The sequence below is a fragment of the Geotrypetes seraphini genome, chromosome 6 (assembly GCF_902459505.1).
Source record: "Geotrypetes seraphini chromosome 6, aGeoSer1.1, whole genome shotgun sequence".
Classification (NCBI taxonomy): Eukaryota; Metazoa; Chordata; class Amphibia; order Gymnophiona; family Dermophiidae; genus Geotrypetes; species Geotrypetes seraphini.
The window spans coordinates 153,751,781-153,764,286 of record NC_047089.1 but is presented as its reverse complement, the minus strand read 5'-3'; the positions used below and the strand labels follow the sequence as shown (position 1 = coordinate 153,764,286).

The following is a 12,506-nucleotide window of genomic DNA, read 5'->3' as shown; positions in this document are numbered from 1 at the left end:
AGATAGACAGACTAAAGAGCGACAAATCGCCAGGTCCGGACGGCATTCACCCAAGGGTACTCAAGGAACTAAGGAACGTAATAGCAGAGCCACTTCGCCAAATATGTAACCTATCCTTAAAAACTGGAGAGATCCCGGAGGATTGGAAAATTGCAAATGTCACACCCATCTTCAAGAAGGGCTCAAGGGGGGACCCGGGGAACTACAGGCCGGTGAGCTTGACCTCGGTCCCGGGAAAAATGATGGAAGCATTGATTAAGGACAGTATCTGTGAACACATAGAAAACAATGGACAGCTAAAGTCGAGCCAGCACGGCTTCTGCAAGGGTAGGTCATGCCTCACAAACTTATTGTACTTCTTTGAGGGGGTAAACAGACAGGTGGATAAAGGGGAATCCATTGACATCATTTACCTTGACTTTCAAAAAGCCTTTGACAAGGTACCGCACGAAAGACTGCTTAAAAAGCTGTGGAGACACGGGGTGCAAGGGGAGGTCCACCGATGGTTCAAAAACTGGCTGGCAGACAGAAAACAGAGGGTTGGAGTGAAGGGCCATTACTCAGACTGGCATGGGGTCACGAGCGGAGTTCCGCAGGGGTCGGTGCTGGGACCGCTCCTGTTTAATATATTTATTAATGACCTGGAGGCGGGAACAAATTGCGAAGTTATTAAATTTGCGGATGACACCAAACTCTACCGCAGGGTTGAAACCATGGAAGACTGCGAAGATCTGCAAAGGGACCTAACGACGCTAGAAGAATGGGCCAAAAAATGGCAAATGAACTTTAACGTAGGGAAATGCAAGGTCATGCATGTAGGGAAAAAGAACCCGATGTTCAGCTACAAAATGGGAGGATCACTGCTAGGGGTAAGTAACCTTGAAAGAGACCTGGGAGTGATGGTGGACACGTCTTTGAAGGCGTCGGCACAGTGCGCCACAGCCTCAAGAAAAGCAAATAAGATGTTGGGTATCATTAAGAAGGGTATCACGACCAGGACAAAGGAGGTCATCCTGCCACTGTATCGTGCAATGGTGCGACCGCATCTGGAGTACTGTGTCCAGTATTGGTCACCGTATCTCAAAAAGGACATGGCGGTACTTGAGGGAGTCCAGAGAAGAGCAACTAAACTGATAAGAGGTATGGAAAACCTCTCATATACTGACAGACTAAAAAAGCTGGGGCTGTTCTCCCTGGAAAAGCGGAGACTTAGAGGAGACATGATAGAAACCTTCAAGATCCTGAAGGGTATAGAAAAAGTAGACAGGGACAGATTTTTCAGATTATGGGGAACCACAAGTACAAGGGGACACTCGGAAAAATTGAAAGGAGACAGGTTTAAAACAAATGCCAGAAAGTTCTTTTTCACCCAGAGGGTGGTGGACACATGGAACGCGCTTCCGGAGGCTGTGATAGGCCGGAGCACGTTACAAGGCTTCAAAGAAGGTTTGGATAGGTTCCTAGAGGATAATGGAATTGAGGGGTACAGATAAGAGTAGCGGTAGGTTATAGGGATAGTCTGAGACCATTGCTCAGGCAATGGGCCTGATGGGCCGCTGCGGGAGCGGACCGCTGGGCGAGATGGACCTCTGGTCTGCCTCAGCGGAGGCAACTTCTTATGTTCTTATGTTCTTATAAGAACATAAGACAGTGACATAACTCCCGGGGATAGGACGGGGAAATTGAGTTCCTGTGGGGAAGGGGAAAAATTTATCCCCATGTCATTCTCTACTTGACACCCAGGGGTTTTTGAGGTCTTTTTCCTCTGACATATAAAATTACATCATATAATACACTAACTGGCCTGGATTCTGTAAACTGAGTCCTGATTGTAGGCATCTGTAGGTGTCCTACAGTTGTCTAATCAGCCAATCGGGACACACGTTAAAAAAAAAAAAATGCTCCCCAGGCAGGCCGCCTACATTGAAGGTGCCTCCGGAAGCCTAGGGAGGCCCGCAAGCCTACCTAAGCTCGCCTAACGCTAGGTGGTAGCCTTAGGTGAACTTAGGCGGCCCTAAGCATCTCCCTAGTAGGGCGGGAGATGCTTACAATGTAGGCCAGCAAAATGCTGGCCTACATTGTAAGTAGACACGGCCGCTTTACTTAATCGCAGCAAGCGATCTCCTTGATGCAATTAGTATAGTGGCCACGACTGCCAGTCTCCCCCGGTCTCCCCATAAACGAACAAGGCAGGAGGGATGCCCAATCCCTCCTGTCGAAAGACCCCCTACCCACCCCTGATGATCGCCAACAGGAGGGTGTCCAAACCCTCCTGCTGTTAGGCACCCCACCCCCACCCCCAACGATTGTGGCAGGAGGGTGCCCAACCCTTCCTGCCCGATGACCACCCACCCTTTCCTGATGATCGCCGGCAGGAGGGTACCTAATCCTTCCTGTCAGACCCCCCAAATGAACTCCCCCTCCCCGGACCCCACCCCAATGAAGCTTCCTCTCACCGGAAACCCCCCCCCCCGGGTTTACCAAGCAAGTTGGCCAGCCAGGTCCTCACTATAGGAGGGGCCTTAGGCGCCTGGGCCAATCAGGCCCTAGGCTCCTGTGGGTGGGGGCAAGGGAGGGGCGGGCCCGCCTCATTTGGCGGAGGCGGGCCTGCTGGCTGGCTAGTGCAAGGACCTGTCCGTCCAGCCAACTTGCTCGGTGAGCCTGGAGGGTTCTGGGGAGGGGGGTTGGGGTGATTTAGCATAATGTGATTTAGCATAATGTGAACAGCAATGGATTTTTGAACTACAATCTTTAGAATCAAGGTTCTTTAAACAAGGAGATTGCTTGGTTCTGTATTTTATGAAGTTATCGTTATGTTCCTTCCAATTGAAACTTTTCTTTAAAGCTTTCTTTTGAGTATTATATTATTGAAGGAATGTGATGTACTTATGTTATCATACTAATTACTGTATCTGATTGAACTGGACTTCATGCAGAAAGAAGAATGTGGCAGCTGGGAGTACTGTACAGTACACTGAGCACAACATTGGGAGGTTGGAATTTTTGACTGGAAAACCCCTGAAGGAGTTGATGTTTTCAATGAAATTTGAGCTGGGCTTTATTCAGCATGAAGAATTTTATGTTGGTTAGATGCAGAAGTTTGTTATTTAATATACATTTTATATGCATAAAATGTTTTAAAAAATAGATGCAAGTTAAAAGACTGAACTGTAGACTGATGATGGTATGAAAGAGTCTATAAAGCACTTATTATATTGAATATTTTGACTCTGTGCACTGAGGTCCATAACAAACGCCTTCCTAAAATTTCAAAGATTACTGATCATCGGAGACATCAATCTCCACCTTGACGATGTCACCAACAAGGATACATCCGAATTTAATAGCTTCCTCTCCGCTTTAGGCTCCCCCCCCTACACTCTCCCCAACCCACGAAAAAGGCCACACACTAGACCTCATCAGCTTTCTAGATCTTACTACTCACAAAACCTCAACTGACGACATTCGCTGGGAAATTGTCCCCTGGTCCGACCACTACCTAGGGGCCTTATGTCTCCCCATTTTCATGTCACATCTCGGGCCCCTATCCCGCACCTCAAATTCTATTACCTTCCGTAAAAAAATCTCGAACAATCTGTTCTGGATCAATTTTCTCGACAAATTTTCCCCCATCTCTAAACCTGCAGAACCAGAATCTAACTGTCAAAATTGGGTCGCCCTCTCCGAGTCCACCTTCCATTCCCTCGCCCCTCTCTCCACTAAAACCATTTCCTACTCCCGTAAGGCCCCTTGGTACCTCCCATACCACAGAGAACTGAAACAGAAATGCCGTGCTCTGGAACGAAAATGGAAAAAATCTAAATCCCCTATAGACAGACTCTCCTGGAGGGTCAACATTAAAATCTATAATACTGTTCTAAAAAAAAGCAAGGAAAAACTTCTACGGTGACAAAATCTCCAAATCCAATAATCAGAGTAGCACATTATTTAACATCTGGCGTTCCTTAACCTCCAAAAATGACTCCATACTTCCCTCCTCCCCCTCAGCCAATTCTCTAGCAAAGTTCTTCAACGATAAGGTCTCCATCTTGAGGCGCTCCTTCCCACCTTCAATCTCCTACCAATCTCTGATTCCAATTGACCCCAACCCTATCCCAACAGACTCCTACCCTATCCCAGCGGACAGATCCTGGTCTTCCTTCAAACTTGTTTCCGAATCCCTGGTCTATAATCTCTGCCTCAAATTGAAATCCTGCAACTGTACCTTGGATCCTTTCCCCTCCTACCTCTACGAGAACACTCCCCCTCAGGCCATCTCATCTCTTACCATTCTCATAAACTCCGCCCTCCATTCGGGTCTCTTCTCCCCAGAAATGGGCCATATTTCCTTAACCCTACTACTGAAAAAACCTGAGCTTGACCCCTCTACACCATCCAGCTACCGTCCAATAGCTAACATTCCCCTTCTTACCAAGATGCTAGAATCCATCATATCCACTCAACTATCTTCCTACCTTGAGAAATTCACTATTCTTCAACCCTACCAATACGGCTTCCGTCCCAATTTCAGCACCGAATCTCTTCTGACCCCCTTAATCTCAAAAGTTCAATATCTCCATTCTCGCAACAAGTTCGCCGTCCTTCTTCAATTCAACCTCTCTGCAGCTTTTGATGTCGTCCATCATGATATTCTAATTTACCAACTCACCGAGATAGGCATAAACTCCACAATCCTTGACTGGTTCTCGAAGTTCTTACGCTCCCGCTCCTACATAGTCAACATGAAGGGCACTTCTTCCTTCCCCTGGAACCCGATCTGTGGAGACCCGCAAGGCTCACCTCTTTCTCCTATCCTCTTCAACATTTATATGTCCTCCCTTAAACTCCTCCATCTCTCCCCCTTGAAACACTCTACACTTACGCAGACAATATCTTTGCCCTCCTCGAGACCGACCGGAACCTCACCAACCTCTTGGCGAACATATCCTCATGTATATCGAACTTCAATCCTGGGCCCACACTGTGCAGATGAAACTGAACGAATCTAAAACAAAACTTCGCTGGCTTGGCCCAAAATTGGACCAACTGCCCACCTCCATCCCACTGTCCTCTGGCCCCATTCTGAATATTCTAGTAAAGTTCTGGGAGTCATCATTGACTCTACACTTTCCTTCAACGACCACCTCAACTCCCTAGTAAAAAAATGTTTCTTCAGCCTTCACATGCTGAGAAAAGTGAGATCCTGTTTCCATCAAAAACACTTTGCCGTCCTTGTCCAATCCACTATCCTTTCCAGACTGGACTACTGCAACTCTTTTTTTAAGTTCAAAGTGTTTTATTAATTTTTGGAAAACACAATACAAAGGAATAAAACAAACAGAAAAAATAATTGCAAAGTACATGGTCCAAGCACATAAAACATAATCGTTAAAGTTATGCTTCTAGTATGCAGTTATGCAAAATTTGTAGGAATAATACATGTTAGTTTAATAGTATGACATATAAGCATATCATCATTTCTCCAGAAATATATGTACGTAATAAAAAGAGAGTTAGTACAAATTTAAACAGTCGAACAGTAATGTTGTATGGGAGACCAAACAGATTTATATTTGCCAAGAGCATTCCTTTTTTCCGCTAACACTTGTTCATATTTACCATGGAGACATATAGTATTCCACCAAGCGTGGTATTCGACCTTATCTAGATTTTTCCAGCAAAACAATACATTTTGAATCGCAAGAGACAACATAATAGTCAGAAGGTGTCCTTTGTGTTTATCTATAGGCAAGGACAGACCATGAGACATTAAAATCAGAATTCTGATTGTTAATGGTTCAGAGATATCTAAAATAGTACAAATAGTATCCCATACCTTGTTCCAATAAATAGCCAGGTGTTTACAATTGAACAACAAATGTTCCAAGGATCCATCAACACTATCACATGACCAACAATTAGATGAAGATGAGGGGTCTATTTTGTGGGATAAGGAGGGAGTCCAAACAGCACGGTGCATCAAAAAGAAAATGGACTGTAGTACTGAAGCAGATCTAATGGATTTATGTATGGTTAACCAGACGGAGCACCAATCAATGGCGTCCGAGGGTAAGTTCAACACATGCTGCCACTTTATTTCGGAGGACAGAGGTTCATTAACTGGTGTCGATTTGATCATCTTATACCAAAATGAGGCTTTGCTGGTGAATATTGTAGGTTTTTCTAAATAAGAACTTAGGCTCGGTTTCCCCGCCAGAGACATCAGATCCGGAATAGCAGCGCGTAAGCAATGATTGAGCTGTATCCAAGCATAGAGCTGTGTTTTAGGGAGACCCCAAGTATCTGACAGCTCTTGAAAGGACATCCATCCCTTGGAATTTGTCAAATCCCCAACTGTCTCAATGCCCCTCTGCCGCCACAGGGGCCAAAGAAAAGATTCAGATTGGATCAAAAACCTCTGATTGTTCCAAATCGGCAGGAGAGCAGATTGTTCCCATCTGTGGGACATGGTGGATTCAAGGACCTGAAGGGCAGATTTATATGACAGAAGAATGTAATCATCTTTATCCCGACGAGACAGAGTGTGGCCAGGCAGGAATTTCATTCGGAACACGCCATACAAGGAATTTTCCATGTCAATCCATCTTGGCTTAACCATATGACTGTTATCAATGTGGCCATGAGTCCATTGTCGGATAATAAAGGCACTGTGGTATTTATAAAAATCAGGGAAATTCACCCCACCTTCTTCCTTTGTCAATTTCAATTTTTTGAGAGCAATACGAGGCTGCTTCTTATTCCATATAAATTGTGTGAGAATAGAGTCCAAGGTGTTGTAGAAGGAGCGAGGCAAAAAGAACGGCAGCATGTTCAATACGTAATTGATTTTTGGAACAATCATCATGCGCACCGACTCTAATCTGCCCCACCATGATAGTTTTAGCGGAGACCAGACTGATGTTGTGTGTCGAGCAATCATTAGTAAGTATTCAATATTGAGTTGAGTAGTTTCTTCTAATGAGGGTCCAAAAAAGACACCTAGGTATTTCATTTTTGTGGCAGACCATTGAACTCCAAACTTTTCCACCTCAGGCTTAACTTCTGGGCAGTTGAGAGGCATGACCAGTGTCTTGCTCATATTCAATTTATATCCGGAGATGTCTGAGTATTGCCGGATCGAAGTTAATAGATGTGGGAACGAAGCAGGAGAAATGTAGAGGAGTATGTCGTCAGCATACGCCGAGATTTTAGTCTGAGTGTCTCTTAGCTTGAACCCTACAATGGATTTATTGTCACGGATCGAAATTAGTAGGGGTTCCAATACCAGATCAAACAGCAAAGGGGATAACGGGCATCCTTGACGAGTGCCACGGGAAGGGTGGAATGTGGATGACAACGTTCCATTTATATATGTTCTTGTAGATGGGAATGAGTAGAGTATTCTGATCTTCTTGATGAAATCTGCAGAGAATCCATACCAATCCAACACTTTAAATAAGAAACCCCATTCGACACGGTCAAAGGCCTTCTCTGCATCTAGCCCCACCGCAATAAGGTCTTGGCGGCGGTCCTGAGATTGTGCAATGATGTGTGAAAAAGTTCTTGAGTTGTCCGTGGCGAGCCTCCCATTAATAAAACCACTTTGATCCGAACTGATTAGTTTGGCTATAACACCTTGCAGCCTATTTGAAAGAAGTTTAGCATAAATCTTTGCGTCTACGTTTATGAGAGATAAAGGCCTGTAATTTGAAATAGAGCGAGGATTTTTTTCTGGTTTTGGGAGGACTATGATATGGGCTTCAGTAAATGATCCATGTATTTGACCCGATTCAATGACGGAAAGAAGAAAACGTAGATAGTAAGGGTTAAGCACATCCTGAAATTCTTTATAGAACTCCACAGTAAGCCCATCCGGCCCGGGAGCCTTATTAGATGCCATGGAATTTATCACCTGTGAAAGCTCTGTTAGATTCAAGGGTTCATCCAATTTGATATTATCATCTTGCGTTAATGTAGGATGAGAGAGGTCATCCAGGAATTGTGAGTCAGGCTCATTGTCGACCAGTTCAGAAGTGTATAACGTTTCATAAAAAGATTTGAAAGCTTGAGAGATGTCATTGTTAGTAGTTAAAATGTCTCCATTATCTAATTCAATAGCAGCAATATTCTTTTTTTCCGATCTTTTTTTAAGATAAGAGGCCAGCAAGTGACCACACTTGTTGTTGTCGGCAAAGTATGAGGCAGACTGATGAAACACCGAGTTTGCGGCTTCTTTACTGAGCGTGGAGTTATAGAGAAAACAAGCCTTCGCCAGTCCAATGAGAGTTGTGACATCCGTAGGATTACTTTGATGTTTTGATTCCAATTCCTTGATGTCAGTTTCCAACTGCAGAGAGGTTTCCCTTTGGATCTTCTTTGCATTTGCTGCAAGTGAGATAATAACTCCCCTAATATACGCCTTGAAGGCGTCCCAGCAGGTAATCCAGGAAGTATGTTCCGGTGAGTTAAAGATGAAGTATTCCTCAATAGCCTTGCGTACATTTAGTTTGAATTGATTATCTTGAAGTAAAGAGGAGTTAAAACGCCATTGGCGGTGAAGTGGTTTGTTAGAGTTACATTTGATTTGGATTGAGATGGCACCATGATCTGAAACTGATATGGGTAAAATTTCTGCAGAGGTGATTGAGTCGCATAATGACTTGTTGATTAAAAAGAAATCAATCCGAGAGTAGGACATGTGAGGATTGGAATAGAATGTGTAATCCCTTGCAGAGCCATGAGTGGATCTCCATATGTCTACTAGGTGGAGGTCTGAGATCATATGTTGAAGGGCAAACCACGATTTGGTTTTTTTATATCTATATTGGGAATTTCTATCAATATCCGGGTTCAAAACCATGTTAAAGTCACCTCCCAGTATCAGATGAGAATCAGGATCCTGCAAAACTGATGAGGCAATTCCATGGAAGAAATCAGGATTGTCCATATTTGGACCATACAAGTTAAACAAAGTGAACCTCTGCCCACCATATGTGATGGTAACCTTGACCCATCTTCCCTGTAAATCGTGTGAGGAAGATATGACAGTAAGATCTTGCAAGTTACGGATCAAAATCATAACTCCCCCCTTTTTCTCTATCGCAGGCGATGAGAAAACAGGCATAGCCCACGCTAAGCGTACCTTGTCAGATGCCGCTTTATCCAGATGAGTCTCTTGTAGCATAATGACGTCCGGTTTTAGTTGGTCCAGGTATAGTAGTATTTTTTTCAGTTTGATTGAGTTGTTCAGCCCTTTGGCATTTAAGGAAATACATTTAAGAGACATGAGAAATGACTATATGATTAACAAAAAAATTTGATTTTGACCTGTGTTAAAGAGACAACTAGATGATACATTATGAATGAACTGCTGCGCAACCTTGAAGAAAAAAATTTGTTAGCATACTTTATGACCAGCAACTGTGAAGGACCATAATAACTAAAACATGACCTAAAGTCACACAATATAATTCCCATGTGCACTGTGAGAGTGAAAACAGCAGCTAGAAAGGCAAAGCACCCATATAAAGATACAGTAAAAAATCATACATTGAAAGCATGAATGTCAAAGCTGAGTAAAACATTTTTATAACTAGTAAAAGACTCATACATGCAACTGAACTTTAGTGTATTAATACAGACAGCAAGATAACATCACACAGACATGTTTGATGAAGCAGCCGAGCAGCCATAACAGTCAAACCTGATGAATAGGAGTGGGAGACTGCAATTCAATGAATGCGGCCAGATCCTCAGGATTAGTATAATCTTTTGTTTGATTATGGAGAGTAACTCTCATCCTGGCCGGATACAGCATACCAAATTTAGCATTTAGCTGCTTCAGCTGGGGCCGGTATGAGAGCAGTTTTTTTCTGCGTGCTGCAGTGGATTTACTCAGATCTGGCAGAAATAATATGGTGTCACCCTCATGTTTCACAGGGGCTCTAATCTTGGCACGCTGCATGACATCCAGGACATGCTGATAACGAAGGAGCTTAAGGACCACCGGTCGGGGGTAGCGATCATTTGGGTTCTTTGAGGAGGGCACTCTATGGGCCCTTTCAATTTCAAACTCACGTGTAAAAGTAAGGTCTAATATTTTAGGGATCCAATCCTCCAGATATTTGATTAGGTCACGGTCGTGAGCCCCTTCCTTGAGCCCAAGGAGACGGATGTTACAGCGCCGAGATCTATTATTGCTATCTTCCATCTCAGATTCTAAAAGAGCAATTTTTCTGGTCTGAGCTCTCAGCTCAGCCATGTGCAGAGTGGTGGCATCCATCTTAGTTTCCAGAGAGAGAACTCTTGTCTGTAGCTGAGAAAAGTCAGATGTTAAGGTTGTTAGCTTCTCATTTATTTCTTCAGTAGCCGATTTGGTATCAGACACAAGATTTTTCAACTCGCGAAGCTCAGCGAGTATTTCAGCGTTACTTCCGGTTTCGGGACCGGGACCCGGCAACGGTGTTTTTGAGGGCGACGGGGGATCAGGTTTGTGGCGTTTGTTTACCTTTTTGTCCGCCATTCAAGCCCCGAAAATTAGCGATTTCGGTAGATAAGTGTTTAATCTTGCCTGCTCGGTTTTAGTTTTGCGATTTCACTCGCTGTAGCTGTGCTGCTAATCTCGATTCTGCAGTTGGGTGCAGGAGCTTCACAGTCAAGCTGCCATTACACGTGGGCTCAACAGCGCCCCCCCCGGACTACTGCAACTCTATCTACCTTAGCCTAACAAAGAAAAACCTTCAAAGACTCCAGCGGATTCAGAATACCGCTGCTAAGCTTATCTTCGCAAAAAGCAAATTCGACCACGTCTCACCGCTTTTATCCAAGCTCCACTGGCTTCCGATTATCTCCAGAGTCTACTTCAAATGTGCCTGCCTCACTTTCAAGATCCTACACGGTATTCTCCCTCCCTTCATTCCTCTTTCTTGGGAACTCCTCTAACCCCAATTCTGCCAGATCCACGCAAAAACTGAAACTTTCCTTTCCCTCTCTAAAAGGCATTCATTTGTAGGAAAACTAGGTTCTTCCCTCCCTTTCAGAATCACTCAGCTCTGGAACAACCTTACCTCCCCTCTTAGGAATCTGAGCTCCCTCCAACTCTTCCGTAAACATCTGAAAACCTGGTTATTCTCAAAAATGTAACTCCTCCTCCCTCTCTGGTTATTCTAGTCTTCTAAATTTTCTCTTCATTTTGCCTCTTCCCTCCACTGGAGTTCCTTTCTACCCTAACTCTTGTTAACCGTGTCGAGCTTTACGAATGTAGAGATGATACGGTATACAAACCTAAGGTTTAGATTAGATTAGATTAGGTCCTTATATGGCTGCATTATGATTTTTGTGGACCTTAGGCACTTTTGCCTTCATGGTCCTCTCCTTCGGTGACCTTTAATTATATGACCAATATTTTACTTTGGATTTTATATATATATTCTATTTATTTCAAAGCCTAAAAGCGGGGCACAAAAATAATTTCTGCTTCATTTTTATTATTTCTGATTTTTTTTAAAAAATGACAACATTTTTGTGGGCACCGTGGGGCTCATACTCAAAACTTAAACATGTCTAAAAATCCGCCCAAGTCAGCACTTAGTCTTTGGAGCAGGGGGCGGGCCAAGATGGCGGCGATGTGAGGAACCGTGAGAGACGCATTAAGATCTCTCCGTGTCTGCTTTTCTTAACTTAAAACAATATCTCATCTCCTGATGCCTCATACGAAGAGGAAAGGGGTGGTCAGGGTCATTTCCTCGCCGGCCCTGGCATCCACCCCGGTTCAGCAGATTAGTGCTGCCCGATTCAAATCAGGTGAATAGATTTGAATCAATTCAATTAAAAAAAAAAAATCGGCCTCCTGATTCAATGGCCGACCCTTCCCCCGTGCCTTCCTAAAGCAGGAGCTGCAGCGCTGCCTCTTGCTGACCATCCGCTGCTGATCCTGGGGGGAGGGTCGGTCAGAAAGGCCTCCCTCAGCTTGCCCGCTCTTGCCTCCCCCAGCTTGCCCACTCTTGCCTCCCCCAGCTTCCCCGCTCTTACCTCCTTACCGCTAATAGGGCAGCTTGCAAGCTCACTGGTGTTATAACGATCCCTGCAGCTGCCCGAGGTCCTCAGCGGCACGTTCTTCCTGCTACTCCTGCCCCTGCTTTGATGTCAGGGGCAGGATCACGACAGAGAGAACATGCCGCTGAGGATCACGTGCAGCTGCAGGGATTGCTATATCATCAGCGAGCCTGCAAGCTGCCCTATTAGCGGTAAGGAGGTAAGAGCGGGGAAGGTGCAGGCTGCGGGGGGACCAGGCGTTCGTTCGCAGCGGGGGGAGGAGAAAATGTGCCTTTGTGGTGGGGGCAGCAGGCGTTCATTTGCGGCAGGGGGAGCAGGCCTTCGCAGCAAGAGCAGGCCTTCACGACAGGGAGGAGGAGAAAATGTCCCTTCGCAGGGGGGGGGAGCAGGCCTTGTGGAGGTAGCAGGCCTTCGCACGGGGAAGAAGGGAGAAAGTGCCTTCTTGGGGGGAA

General features: G+C 44.8%; 1 protein-coding gene across 1 annotated transcript in view; it reads right to left on the bottom strand.

Moving 5' to 3' along the window:
- The window catches only part of SLC5A7 (solute carrier family 5 member 7), a 336,327-nt gene that overhangs the window by 257,646 nt on the left and 66,175 nt on the right, over positions 1-12,506 (bottom strand). The gene's annotated exons all lie outside the window — the stretch shown is intronic.